The sequence below is a fragment of the Macaca mulatta genome, chromosome 9 (genome assembly GCF_049350105.2).
Source record: "Macaca mulatta isolate MMU2019108-1 chromosome 9, T2T-MMU8v2.0, whole genome shotgun sequence".
Classification (NCBI taxonomy): Eukaryota; Metazoa; Chordata; class Mammalia; order Primates; family Cercopithecidae; genus Macaca; species Macaca mulatta.
This window is the reverse complement of record NC_133414.1, coordinates 103,514,821-103,529,970: the sequence shown is the minus strand read 5'-3', so window position 1 is coordinate 103,529,970 and position 15,150 is coordinate 103,514,821. Positions and strand designations below refer to the sequence as shown.

Below are 15,150 nucleotides of genomic sequence, written 5' to 3'. Positions count from 1 at the left end.
TGCCAGTCAGCCCAGGCTGTGTGAGCTCCCCTGCAGTGACAGTTGCTAATGTTTATTAAGTGCTTAATAAACATCAGGGCCTATGCTAGTGTCTCACAAGCTTGTTCCATTTAGCCCTCCTAATGGCTCTCTGAGTTGGGTCCTATTATCATTCCCATTGTATAAGTGAAGAAAGGGAAGGTCAGAAAGGGCAAATACTTTGCTAAGATTTGAATCTACATCTTCTGACTCCACAGCCCATGTCCTAGATCCTGCTGTAGTCCTTGGCCTCTGAGAGTTTACACTGTTGCCTCCGCCACGGAAATAATGCCTACTGAGCATCCACAAGGAGGCAAGCACCAAACACACAATCTCTAGGTCTTCAGGCCCTGTGAGTTTCAGGTGGGTATTGTTATCCTTGCTTTAGAGGTGAAACTGGGTCCAGAGATATTAACAAGTACAAAGTCACACACAGGAAGTGAACATTTTAAATCTGCTTGGCCTAGCCCAGGAGTTTTTGCTCTTCATCCCTCTGCCCTCCTGATCCTTCCTGAGCCTTCACTTAGAAATAATTGCTCCCTTCTTGGGCTCTGTGGCTCTTTTAATTTCTCCTACAGGGCACGCAGTCATGAACTGTATGTGAACCAGTGCATATAAATCCTATCTCCCTACTAGGTGGAGAACTCTGAAAGAGTAAGGCTAGGGTTATTTCATCTTTGTGTTTTCTTTGTCCCCATGCCAAGGGAGCAGAGAAGACATGCTAAGTTGCATGGGGTTCGGAGCTGGACTATAGAGAACCTGGTTGTAGAGTTCTTGGGAAGAATTTTGGGGGTTGAGACTATCAAGAAGGATCCTGAGATCTTATTGGCAGAGGGTAGTGAATTGGGACAAAGATCTCTGTTGGAGGGAGGGTAGTAGGAATTCTAGTGCTTTGGGGATTAACTGCCTGGACAAGTACTTTGGAAGAAATATGGAAAAGTAGTAGGGATGGGGGTGCAGGGAAAAGACATGGAAGAGGCTCGAACAGTTGATTCCAACCAAGTCATAGTGTGAGGGGCTTCCTAGAGACCCATCACTCTCACACTTTTTTCTCTTTGGACTGCCCTTTCAGAGACACCAGGAAGACCGTGGCTTCACCCCACTGTCACTCCTCTGTCCACATGGTTTTTCCTCAGTGCTGTGCAGAGGCTTGGCTGGAGGCTTCAGGCATACTGAGCAGAGGCAGAAGGTAGATCATGGAGAAAGAAAAGGCGGAGGCCATCCTAATCACGTGATGCAGCGCTGGCCACCCCACACTGGGGAGCCAGGGCTACAAAGCCGTCTGGCAAACTGTCTGGGGCCAGTAATGATACAACTGCAGGCCAAGCTGTTGCAAGTTGACATGGCTCCAAGAGATCTTGAAAAGAGGAAGAGCAGCTTTGTAAAGGTCAAGCTTCCTGGGGAAACAAGGTGGAGCCTAGTGAGGCCCTCGCCAGGTGTGTGATGGGGCAGGTCATGCTCTCCTCCCCTTAGGCTCTTCATGCAGCCTCACACTGAGGAGCTGGATTAGATGGAGGACTTCTTCTACTTATTAGGGCTCTAGAAGCTCTGAAGTTCTGCAAAGAGGCCATGAGAGAAGTGAGAAGCTGGGTGGTAGGAACCCTGAAACTCTCACCCTCATTTCAGTGAAGCAGCTCCTCTAAGCACCTGCTTTCTGTGCTTAGCTGATCCTGGAAAGACTTTCTTCCTGCCTGTGCCATCCATACAACTGACCTGAGGGCTGAGCAATCTTCCTCTCTCTTCTCCCTCTGTGGATAGTGCACGTGCACACAAAAGTCACGGGAAATTTCACTCAGTTCTCTACTGTAGGCTCACAGTGATGTATTAGAAAGTTCAGCCAGGTACAGTGGCTCACGCCTGTAATCTCAGCACTTTGGGAGGCTGAGGTGGGCAGATCACCTGAGGTCAGGAATTTGAGACCAGCCTGGCCAACATGGTGAAACCCCGTCTACTAAAAATACAAAAATCAGCCAGGCGTGGTGGCCCGTGCCTTTAATCCCAGCTACTTGGGAGGCTGAGACAGGAGAATCGCTTGAACCCGGGAGGCGGAGGTTGCAGTGAGCCAAGATCATACCATTGCACTCCAGCCTGGGCAACAAGAGCAAAACTCCATCTCAAAAAAGAAAAAAGAAAAGAAAAAAGAAAACTCACACTACAGAAAGGAATGAAAAGCTCTTTGTCTAGAGGCCTCATTTGAGGGCAGCTCCATCAGCATGGGGCCTGTCTGCAAGTGCACTGGGATGCCTCAGGTGAGTCAGCCAAGCAGTGTTCCCCAGGCTCCCGCTTACCTTCTACACACCCTTCTCTGCACCTACTCAGGGCCCTGGATTAGTTTAGTTCCCCTTCGTAGTCCACTCCCCTAGACCAGGTCATCTTCAAGCCTTGGGAAGGGAAGGGAAGGGAAAGCTGTGATGCTTCATCCCACTCCAGGGCTGGAGAGGAGGGGAAGGCTGGCAAGGTGGCTGGGGATCCAGGGAGCCACTTGCCTTTTTGTGTTTTCTCGCATATCCTGGATAGCTAAATGGAAAATCTGGTGCAGCAAAAGCAGTTACTTTCCTGAAAAGGTGACCAGATCTTTATGGGCTTTATTTGCCCTAAGATCATCCATCTCCTTTGCAATTTTGCTTACAAAGTTTCTGGTGGTGTGAATGTTCCCTCCTGGGTGGTCCCTGAGTTCTGACAGCCTAGTAGGTCTCTGGTTCTATGGGTTCCATCCTTCCTCGAAGCCAGCCTGTGATACTGGCCACAGTAAGAGAGGCAAGAAAGAGAAAGCCTTAAACATCAACTTTCAGTGGCACAGAAATGACTTCTCCATAGCCCCCTTGTATTTGCATATAGAAGCTCAGAAGGAACAAAATCATTCCACTGGAAAATAACACCTCCTGAAGTCCCAGACCTGGTCTTGTATCCTCCCAACACTCCAACGCTGCCATCGCAAATAGGATTTTAGGTGGAAGACCTGGGTGGGGACTGTCTCCCCATTTATGAAACACTGGCTTTTTAGCCAGTAGGGTAGTGGGGGGCCTCCTTTTCCAAGGCCTTCTCTGTGCTCTTGGGTGGGATGGAAGGACCAGCCCTTTGGTACAGAGATGATCTGATTGTTTCCCCCATCGTTGTGTCCTTGAAAGGTGGAACTGAGGAGAGCAAAACTCTAGACAGCTCTGGAGGAGATGCTCTGGCTATGAAAGGAGGCTGAATCTGAATAGTTGCTCTAGTTCTTATTCATTTCACCCCTGTAGAAGAAAGCACGTGCTTCCAGCTTTCAAGAGAATGAAGCAGTGCAGTGGCTGGATCCATATGGTGTCACTGGGATTCGAGTTCGTTGGAGAAAAAGCTTGGTGACTTCCTGGGGACAGACTTTGTTCACAGATAGTGAAAGCCTGTTTTTTTTTTTTCTGGTCCCTGGGGGTGTCACGCAGAAGCAATATTGTGCTGCCCACACATCTGCCTCGAATCCAAGCTCTGCTGCTTGCTGGCTGGTGACCTAGTTCTGGGCCTCAGGGTATGACAACGGGGCTTGTGTTCAGTGACATCTATCTCCCCATCATCCTGTGCTGGATGCCCTGTTGTGGTTGGGGGACAGTACGGTGGCTGCACCAACACCGGCAAAGGGTACAATGAGAAAGTGCCAGGCGGTGCCTCCAGGCTGGTTACCAGCTGGACTGCCTTTCTGCACAGACTCCAGGCCTTTGTGAGCCCCGGGCAAATGCCCTATCCTGAGACTCTGGGTAGATCTCAGGTTTTTTGTGTGACTCTTCCAGCTCACCTGGTGCTAGATGGGTGAGGTAAACAACTTTGGTGGTTTGTCTGCACCCGTGTTCTCATTGACCAGAACCATTCTGAGGTCCATGAATCATATCATATTCAGTTCTGTCAAGAGAATGGCCTGGTTGTAAAACTTTAGGGAACCAAGGCTCCCAAAGAAATTGTCAAGACTGCAGCATTAACAAAGATGATGTGGCTTTGCAATGGGAACAGCTCAGCCCCTCAAACTTTTGATCCGTTTGTTACACATGCGTCTCTGAGCTAACTGCTAAATGCTTCCCATCGCTCCCCATGATCCCCGGTATCCCAGCCCAAGGTAAAGAGAGGCATGAGTGGGCCATTACTGCACATCTAGGCCCAGCAAACTCTGAGGAGCCTAGATTGGAATCCCAGGAAGGATCTTATTCAGTAGTTGACCACGGAATAGCCAAGTGGGAAGAATGTGACTTTGGGAGTCCCACGCATCTGCCTTGAATCCAAGCTCTGCTGCTTGCTGGCTGGTCACCTAGTTCTGGGCCTCAGGGTATGACAATGGGGCTTGTGTTCAGTGACCTCCAGGGTCCCTCCCTCTTGAAAGCTCGGGGGTTCTGCCCCGAGGAATGGGAACTGACCTATTTTACCCACATGTACTGAGTGTTTTCCAAAACAAAGTCTGGTTACTAATTACCTGCCCTATATTCCCTGTGATTGCAATGGCAGGTGGCATAGCTGCACATTTCTAAGGAGGAACTGGAAAGGAGCTAATAGGAAGCACTCAGAGGCGAGGCCCTAAGGCTGGTATTGGTTGGGCAGAATTCTGAAATTCTGGTGGATGCTATTCTCCATCAACAAAAAGGGGATTTTGGAAGATCCCCTTAGTCTTTAAACACAGAGAAGCACTGTCCTAATATTTTCCTGGTTATAAAAAAAATATGAGCTTATTCTATATATTACATTGCAGGCATGATGGCTCAGGAAGCCTACTGCTGCCTTCCCCCTGCTTCCTCAGCCCCCGGGATAATGTGGTTAACAGTTTGACTTATATTCTTGTGGGTATTTTCTCTGTAAAAACAAACATAAAAATATATTATTTTATGAAGATGAGATCACACTACACATGCTGATTTTCAGGTTGATTTTTATACTTAACTGTGTATTTTGGATTTTGTCCATGTCTGTTCATGCGATCTATTTTATTCCTTTTAATAAGATGTCTTAATGCATTGGGACATCTAGAAAAGGAAAGAAACCATGATGCATATTAAAGCTTTTCTTTCATTTGAAATATTATTTCTGTATTGGGAGGAGCAGAACATCTGAAATTGCTTTCAAATACTTTAAATAGCATTTAGATTTTAAAAATCACAGGAATGAGAGTTGTACTGTTGTAGAAAATCAGTGAATACATGGGAAAAACTCAGTATGCTATTCTGACCATTCCTTATTATTATGTCCATTTCGTCTTCAATTCAATGATTCAGATAATAAAAAACTTTCTGTGGTAGGCAAAATACTGGCCCCCAAAGATGTTCATGGCCCAGTCTCAGGAAGAGACTGGTACCCCAATCTTGGTCAGTCTCCCTGGGTGGCCACGATTTGTGTTTGGTTTGAATTTCCCAATGCCTTCCTTTGAAGGGTCAGAGCAGGGAGAGCTTGGCAGCTGCATCCTTAGCTGTGATGTGCACAGAGAGCTTCCCAACTTTTCCTTTGACCACTGGAACCTCAGAGGTGACAGTTGAGAAAGAAAAGTAGGTTACTTGGTACAAAGTGGGGGATTTATTCCTAGATCTCCAGGTTTCTCTCTTGGACCAGGAAAGTGATCATAGGCTCTCAGCACCTCAGAGGTCAATGCATAATAAACAAGGGCAGTTGTGTAACTTTTACTTAATAAATCCCTGAGCACTGATTAGGTGGGCTCTGGTTGGGGCTGTTCATACTCTCAAAGAAGCCCAATTCAGCAACAAAATCTGGAGACAGAAGCCACGTTTATCAGGCACCTTCTGTCTAGGCACTTCACAGGCAGTGTTGCTAGGGGTAGGTACCTGGCATCCATCACCCCTGCTGCGTGCAGGGTTCTAATAGATGGAGTCAACAAAAGGCTAACTGAAGGGCAAACTGTCTTCTAGGACATTCAACTCCCAAGAACAGGGCTCTTTTGTCAAATCAGTTTGGAGAATATGACCCAAGATCCTGCCTGACTGCTAGCTGTCACTCAAATCTCTTTCCCCTCCTCTTAGATGCACAGCTGGACCAATATTTCCGACTCCTTCGCGATGATGTGTGGCTGCGTATGGTAGACGTGCAGGTGTGCCTCCAGATGGGCCTTGCTCCAGCAAGTGCAGTCAATAGACAGTCTCCTGCCATCACCTCCATCAGGGTCGGCCTCAGCTACAGAGCCTCATCCACTTTGCCCAATGTCACACCCTTCCAGGAACCTCCTACCTCTGGGGACCACATGAGGCACGGCTATTTTGGCCCAATAAAAGACACCGCTGATGGGTAACATCCACTGTAGAGGTCCCCACAGGGTTGGCCGTTGGTTTGTCAGGACTGTGTCATGGCTTGACTTCTCCTTCTGCCCAATTCCATTTCTTCTCCCTTTCCATTCAGAAGTATTGATTCCCAATATACTTTATGCGCCCTCAAACTTCGTGTTAGCATCTGCCTCCTGAGAAGGCAGCCTGCTCCTCTGTGTGGCTGTGTTGTCTCTAACAGTGTGAGCAGGAGTTGTGTGCGCTATTTTCGGGCCTGGCCCTTGAAGCCTTTGGAGTGAATCCATCTTGCTTTCTCCTTCAGCCCGCTGAATGTGGACTCCAGCGGTGCCCTAGGGGATGGTGGAGCCACCAGATGGAAGTAGCCTGGTAATCCTGAGAAGGAGAGATGCTTCGCTGACGTGAACATCTTTCCAGAACTGTTAAGTGAGTTGGAAATGAACTTCTACTACACAAAGCCGCTGAAATTTGGGCATCTGTTACTTCAGTTGGCCTACTCAAGCTTCTCTCCTCTCCTCACTTACCTATTCAGAAGCAATGGCGGGTCTTTCGGGATGGGGGTGGGGCATTGATCAGAACTGCCTGGAAGCTCAAGTACCCACTATACCTAGGCTCAAGCAGGCCAGAGATTCCCCGAGAACAAGAGAGAAGAACAAGGCTTGAGGTGCCTTTTCTGTACAGAGATCCATACTTCATCAAAATGTGGCCGTTTGCTACCAGGATCTCATCAATAAAGAAGCAACTGCCCTCCCTTGGGGGCAGCAGTCAGAGTGGAGAGAAAATAAGTTCTCATTCTGACACTCCCTGAGGGAGAGGAAAATCAAAGCCCTGTGTTTTCTGTAGCAAGGTTGGTATGCAGGAAGAGGAGCTGTTTCCCCAACAATGGGAAAATTCAATACTTTCAACAATTTATAAAGAGATACATAATGTGGATGGATAGATGCTATATATCAATAGATAGATTATACATAGGTAATAGAGATGGTAGACAGATAAGGATGATAGAGACATAAGTGATAGGTTGATATGTAGAGAGATGATAATAGGTTGGTAGCTGGACAGGTAGGTAGGTAGGAAATCGAGGCTCAGAGATATTGGGGTAGGTTCTTATGGTCACATAACTAGTATGTGACAGAGGAGGATTCAACTTTAGGTCTAGTTTGACTCAGAAGTGGGATTCAGGCTGGGCGTGGTGGCTCACCCCTGTAATCCCAGCACTTTGGGAGGCCGAGGCAGGTGGATCATTCGAGGTCAGGAGTCTGAGACTAGCCTGGCCAATATGGTGAAACGCCGTCTACTAAAAATACAAAAAAATTAGCCAGCTGTGGTGGCACACGTCTGTAGTCCCAGCTACTCAGGAGGCTGAGGCAGGAGAATTGCTTGAACCTGGGAGGCAGAGGTTGCAGTGAGCTTAGATTGCGCCACTGCACTCCAGCCTGGGCTACAGAGCCAGATTCCATCTCAAAAACAAACAAACAAACAAACAAACAAACAAACAAACAAACAAAAAAATGGGGAGGGGGGATGCAAAACCCAGCTCCATATCCTTTCTTCTGCTGAGGATAGCAAAGAATGTGTTTCCTTTGCTCCATACACAGGGTTTCATTTGCCCGATGTGATGTTTTGTTTGCTTTTGTTCTATTTTATTATGTCAATAATTCATCTACTTGTAGCTTGAATTTTGTCATCTAGTAGGTTTTGTTTGTTTTAGGTGGGCATTTAAGGGCTGCATTTCCTAAATTCATGCATGTTCAAACATGTTTTTTACTTTTTTGTTTGAAGGACAACTCAGGTTGGTGCACAATTTCTTAGTAACCCCTTTTCTCAGAACTCTTGTCATGGGTTTATGACAAGTTTTTGTGCTGTTTGGGAAAATTATGGCATATCTGAAGGAAATGCATGAAAGCTGAGGTTGAACAAATTGGGTTGAACAATTGAAAGCCTTTAATCCCTGGCCAAAGTGTTTTGACTTGGCATTGTTGGCAATAGACAGCCACTGAGAGTTTCTTTTCTGTTCTTATTAATTTTTTCATCAGCTTTAAGTTCCAGGGTACATAGGCAGGATGTGCAGGATGTGCAGGATTGTTACATAGGTAAATATACGCCACGGTGATTTACTGCACAGATTAACCCATCACCTAGGTATTAAGCCCGGCATCCATTAGCTATTCTTCCTGATGCTCTCCCTCCCCACGCCCCTCGCCCCGACAGGCCCCAGTGTGTGTTGTTTCTCCCATGTGTCCATGTGTTTTCATCGTTCGGCTCCCACTTACAAGTGAGAATATGTGACGTTTGGTTTTCTGTTCCTGCGTTAGTTTGTTGAGGATAATAGCTTCCAGCTCCACCCTTGTCCCTGCAAAGGGCATAATCTCATTCCTTTTAATGGCTGGATAGTATTCCATGGTGTATATGTACCATATTTTCTTTGTCCAGTCTATCATTGATGGGCATTTGGATTGATTTCCTGTCTTTGCTATTGTGAGTAGTGCTACAGTGAACATACACATGCATGTGCCTTTATAAAAGAATGATTTATATTCCTTTGGGTACATACCTAGTAATGGGATTGCTGGGTCAAATGTTATTTCTGCTTCTAGATCTTTGAGGAATCGCCACACTGTTTTCCACAATAATTGAACTAATTTACATTCCCACCAACAGTGTAAAAGCGTTCCTTTTTCTTGGAAACCTCACCAGCATCTGTGGTGTCTTGACATTTTAATAATAGCCATTCTGACTGGTGTGTGTGAGATGGTGCCTCTTGTGTGTTTTTTTTTTTGAGATGGAGTCTTGTTCTGTCGCCCAGGATGGAGTGCAGTGGCATGATCATGGCTTACCACAGCCTCCACCTCCCAGGTTCAAGCAATTCTCCTGCCTCAGCCTCCCGAGTACCTGGGGTTACAGGTATCTGCCACCACGCCTGGCTAATTTTTTTCTTTTTTTTTTGAGTAGAGATGGGGTTTCACCATGTTGGGCAGGCTGGTCTCGAGTTCCTGACCTCTGGTGATCCACCTGCCTCAGCCTCCCAAAGTGTTGGGATTATAGGCAGGAGCCACTGTGCCTGAGCTCACTGTGGTTTTGATTTGCATTTCTCTAATGTCAGTGATGTTGAGTTGTTTTCATATGTTTGTTGGCTACATGAATGTCTTCTTTTGAGAAGTGTCTGTTCATATCCTTTGCTCACTTTTTAATGGGGTGGTTTTCTTCTTGTAAATTTGTTGGAGTTCCTTGTAGACTCTGGATATGAGACCTTTGTCAGATCACTGAGAGTTTCTGAGCAATGTGGTGGTGGGTTGTATGTAGATGAATTTGAAGCGGAAGAGACCTGTGACAGAGAGACCAGATTAGAGCTACTGCAGTGATTAGGTGGTGGAGGCCTGTAAACAGGTGTATGTGGCACTTTATGTACAGGTACACTGTGGATACAGAATTGATGGGACTTAGCAACTGCTTGGGTACAAAAGGGACAAGGACAAAAGAGAAGGAGTTGTTAAACAACAATGCCTTGGGTTAACCTGGGGTGAGCATGTGGATGGTGTCATTTGTAGAGCCAGAGAAAGAGTAGACGAGGAAGAGAAAAGGGGAACAGGAGTGGGAGGAGGAGGAGAATAGAATGGGAAAATATGAGATCTGAGTGGCTGCATTTTGGAGGAGCTGGTGGAGCTGCCCAGAGGCTGCTGAAATCTGGAACTAGAGTTCAGAGGAGAGGTTAGGGTGAGGGACAGAGTAGAATTGGAAATAGTCCCTAAGTGTGTTGAATATATCCAATTTAGTTTCTTTCTAAAGGAAAATCCTTAGTCCTTTTCTAGAAGGCATTGTAAAATCAGCCTCTGAAATTCTGCCCTACTAAACTTGTTTTCTTCTAGGAAGTGACAAAATTGCAGCCCCTGAAGAGCAGGAGAATCCTGGACTCTATGGCTTCCTCCTGCTGTTTGCAACTGCATTTGATTCCACTTTTGTGTGTTTTCCCTTTTTCGTGATTAATATTTGCTGGAAATATATTGATTTTTCAGTCTTTTCAAGAAAACTGCTCTTGGGCGTATGTCTCAATTATACTGCTTTTATGTTTCCTCATTTAATTCTTTATTGAAGCTTTTATCTGTTTTTCTCTTTATTTTTATTTGCTACCCCTTCCCTTGAATTTTAAATTTATTTGTTGATCCATTAATTGTATCTTTTGGTAATAAAAACATTTCAAGCTATAAATTTCCCCACAAAAAGTGCTTTGCCTATATCCCAGGTAGTCAGATATATAGGCACTCACTGTCATGGTTTTGTAAGTAGTCATTACTATAGACATAATTTCTCTCTTGACCTAGAAGAAATTATTTTGTATATTTTAAAATTCCAAGAATATACATAATTTGTTTGTGGAAGGCAGAAAGGGAAGCAAAGGGAAGCAAATTATGCAAGGTTACACAACCATTAAGTGTCATATTTAGGACTAGAATCCAGATTGACTGACTTCTAATCAGCAAGAAAATGTTTTCTCCACTTCCAGTGAGATGGTTCAAGCTTGGGAGTTTCTGGAAAGCCTCACTAGCTGGGGGAGCATGTGAAATGGAAAATCATGATGTTTTGAGTCAGACAAATGTGACTTCAACTTCTGCCTTGGCTCCTTGACAGCTGTGTGACCTTGGGCAGGCTTCTAGGCCTGAGTTTCAACTTCCTTGTCTGTAATATGGAGAAAATAACATAAATTTTATGCTGCTGTTGTAAAGATTAAATGAAATGTAAAATTGTGTGCATAAAATGCCACATACACCATAAGTGATCCATAAATATTTATCTCTGTTCCTTTAATTAATATCCTATAGATGGCCAAGGTACTGGATAAAAATTAAAGTAAAAGCATGCATAATCTCAGTGATAACAACTGTTAACAAAGTGCAATATCTTTTAGAACATACACATATGTATACACACATTCATACATGCACGCTCTCACACACATACACACGCTCAAAATTTGGATTGTACCGTAAAGCTACCCTGTAACTTGTTTTGTTTTTTGTTTTTTTCCTTCTCAGTTAATGTACAGTGGCCACTGTCACTCATGTTTCCTTCGGTGAGTTAGCAACTTGGTAACTGGAGATGGGCAGGCTGAGGCTCTGTGTAGTTTGGAGTGGAAAGGCAGCCCAAGACTAATGGGCACACAGGGCCTGGGTGGGGGTTCAGAGGCGTTTCCCGGAGGTTGACAGTCTGGGTGTGAGCAGGTTTGTGTGAGTCAGGGAAACAGGCTATGAATTCAAGATGAAACTACTTACCTACGCAGGTCTCTGGTTCACTACGCTGATTTGGTGGGTGTTTCACCTGCCTAGTCAAGTCAACGAGTCAGGCAGGATTTTACCTGAGTTTACTGTCCCAGCACTGTACCAGGTGCTCGGCAGGGACACAGGAAATACCTCTGCTCTTGAGCTGCTGATATGCACACATTTAACCACAGTGTGAAAATACTGACATCTGAGAAATGAAGATTTGTGTGAGGTGCATAAAAAAGATTTGCTTTTCAGCTAGATTTTTTGTTTGTTTTGGGGGTTGTTGATGGTTCTGGATAAGGTTTGTTAGGGGAGAGAAAATTCTTGTTTTGGGAGGTTGTGGAGGGCAGGAGACTCAGCTAAGTTGGGATAGACAGGGAGAAGAAAGGAACAGAAAGAAGACCACAGAAGGCACTAGGCTGAGCAGGCAGAGATGGGACTGAACAGGGTGTGTTAAGGAGACAGTAAAGGACCTATCCTTTTGGAAGTTGGTATTAGGGAACAAAAATAAATTATGCAAAATAAAAGTGGAACTTATGCTATGCTTTGCAGTTAGAAGATGGTCAAATAAGCACCAGATACATCTTTGATTTGTAATAAGGAGCAACAGAATAAAAACAGAATTTTACAAAGATTAACTGTAGGTACCTTAGGAAAACTGCGAAAAGAGTAAGTCTACAGGCAAGGAAGTAAGTTCATTATGAAGGGTTGAGTGTCTATCTAACCCACGGAGGAGGCTGTAGAAATTGAGCAGAAGGACAATGTAAAGATGAAGCTTGCTGACATGGACGTTAAAGAGAAAGTAAAGTCAAAATGAGGCTAATGTTTACAAGTCAAGGAAATCAGAAGAATAAGATTGCCAGTGACAGAAATAGACAAGGCAGGCATACTGAAAGTCTTATAAGTGGAGATGGCCTATATGGTTGGAAACACAGCACAAGATTGTGCTTGAGAGACTCCTGAAATAATTCTGCATTTTTTTCATTGTAATTTGTGTGTGTGCAAGTACACACAGAAAAAGTTAAGTCTGGTTACAGAAAAACCTACCAGCGGCAGGGCACGGTGGCTCACGCCTGTAATCCCAGCACTTTGGGAGGCTGAGGTGGGTGGATCACAAGGTTAGGAGATCGAGACCATCCTAACATGATGAAACCCTGTCTCTACTAAAAATACAAAAAAATTGGCTGGGTGTGGTGGCGGGTGCCTGTATTCCCAGTTACTCAGGAGGCTGAGGCAGGAGAATGGCATGAACCCGAGAGGCAGAGCTTGCAGTGAGCCGAGTTCGAGCCACTGCACTCCAGCCTGGGCAACAGAGTGAGACACCGTCTCAAAAAAAACAAAAACAAAACAAAACACAAAACAACAACAACAAAAAACCTACCAGCTTAAATCAGTGGAGACTAATGCTTCTATTGTATGTATGCCCATGTGTTCACAGTCATAATCTCTAAAGGGCATGAAAACATTGAGTTGCATAATTGTCATGAAAACCCTTAAGAAATTTTCTTGCTATGATACACATTTAAGGTTTCATAAGATATTGAGAATTATATTTGCTGCTTATGTTTATAAAGAATAAGTGAGTATGAAGTTGAAGATTAGCCTTCTGCTGAAATATAATGGGCACTCAATAAACAAGTGTTGAACAAATTCACAAACAGTAGTGTAATGGGCATGCTTCTATAGACCAAGCTGAAATGGAATAGGCCATCTACTACTATAAACTTTTATATATGTCTATAAAAAATATATATCCAAGCTTGAAAGGAAGGGAAATAATTAGATATAGGAAATAAGGAAGAAATGAAAAGCCAGAAGTAGGAAGCAGGTGCTGATACTAGGGTGACTCATGAGGATGACCTCTCTAATGGATGTTAATGTCCATGTGAGCTCAACAGGCATGCTTTAGGCCTCTTCAAATGAGGAGCCAAAACGAATTCTCTTGCATAAATCCTAGACCTTAAAAGGGTTGCTTTGTCTATGAAAAGAAGATAGAAGAACTCTACTCATAAATCCCAACTGTGCCACTGTAAGTGTGGGGTCCAAATTTACACAAGTGGAGAAGGAACTCTAATTGAAGAAGTTAACATAAAAATCTGTGGCAGACCTGTAAGTTCTTGGTTGAGAACAACATAAAACTGCTTTGCTAGGCTATTTACAGTATTCAGGACACACAGGATGTCCAGTGGAAAAGATCATCCTTTAAGTAGAAATGCAAAATCAAAAATTACAGATCACATAAGGAAATAAACCACTGTGAGACAATGGATGAGCAAATAGAAAAATGAGTGCTTTAAGGACTAGAGTAGAACAATTTAAAAGAGAACATTAAACAAGTATGCCAAAATTATTAAAGAAAACCATATGAAGAAATGGTATGGAAAAAGAGCATGTGAATTTGAAAAGAATTCAAAGAAGTTTCTAGAAATTAAAAAGTGCAGCCACTGATTAAAACTGAGTTTTTAATCTCAGTGGGTTGGTTAAACAACACATTAGGTACAGAGAAAGAGATGGAATGGTTGAATAAGATGGTCCAATATATGTTCAACAGGAAAAATTAGAACAGGAAAAATCAATAGCCAAAGAGGAAACAGCTTAAGAATTTTTCCATAATTGATGAAAGATACAAATCTATAGATTCAAGAACCATAATGAAGCTCAAGGGGGAGAAAAAATGCACACATACACATGTTGTCTTTGATGTTCTACCATTTTTTGGGAAAAAAAAATCTTAAAAGTAGCCAGAGAAAAGAGAGATTACCAAGGCATACAATTATACTAATAGCTAACTTTATGTCAACAACAAAATCAAAGGTAATGGATTAATACATTAAAAACTATAAAACAATTATCAACCTACAAATGCATGCTTAATAAGTCTTTCATGAATAAAGGTGACAGTTATTTAAAATAATTTGCTACCAACCAACCCTCATTAAAATAATTTCTAACAGATGTTCTTTACAAGGAGGAAATTTGATTCCAGAGGTTGGTGAAGGACCACAGAAGAGGGAATGCTGTTTGAAGAAATTGTAAATGTGTGGTTAAATCTAAACATTATCTACATAATAATAAAGACACCTTATTTTATGGATTACATTAACATTAAAAATTCATAGTATAGAAGATGAGGTAAGTAAAGTTAAAAATTAGGCCACATATTAGAAAATATTCGTAATATAAGCACAATAAGAATGAGAATACAGGTAATAACAATAGTAATAATATCAAACATTTAGAGAACACTTACGGGTCAGGCATAAATGTAAGCCCTTCATATATATGTTCTGTAAGTTTATGTATAAGTATGTAAGTCTATACATATGCATGTATCTGATACACATATAAACTTATAATATACACATATACATACATATGTACATATATACAAATATACCTGTATGTAAACTTTAATTTAACAACCCCGTGAGCTAAGCATTATTTTCTAGACGAGTAAACTGAGACAAAGAAACATTAAGTAATTTGAAGTAATTTGTTCCAAGTCACTTAGTCACTGGCAGATCTGGAATTCAACTGAAGCAATGTAGCTCCCGTTAACAAAGGATCAATATCCAGAATAAGGAAAAAACTCCTAAACACCAATGAGGAAGAAAATAGAAAAAAAAAACAGGCTAAGA

At 43.2% G+C, this 15,150-nt stretch overlaps 1 long non-coding RNA gene across 1 annotated transcript in view; it reads left to right on the top strand.

The window, feature by feature from the left end:
* LOC107000222 (uncharacterized) overlaps positions 1–1,984 on the top strand; it is a 42,301-nt gene extending 40,317 nt beyond the window's left edge. The window contains exons 5-6 of the long non-coding RNA XR_001447234.3: positions 237–381; positions 1,091–1,984. This is a non-coding gene — a long non-coding RNA (uncharacterized LOC107000222). The remainder of the gene's footprint in view (positions 1–236; positions 382–1,090) is intronic.
* The last annotated feature ends 13,166 nt before the right edge of the window (positions 1,985–15,150 follow it).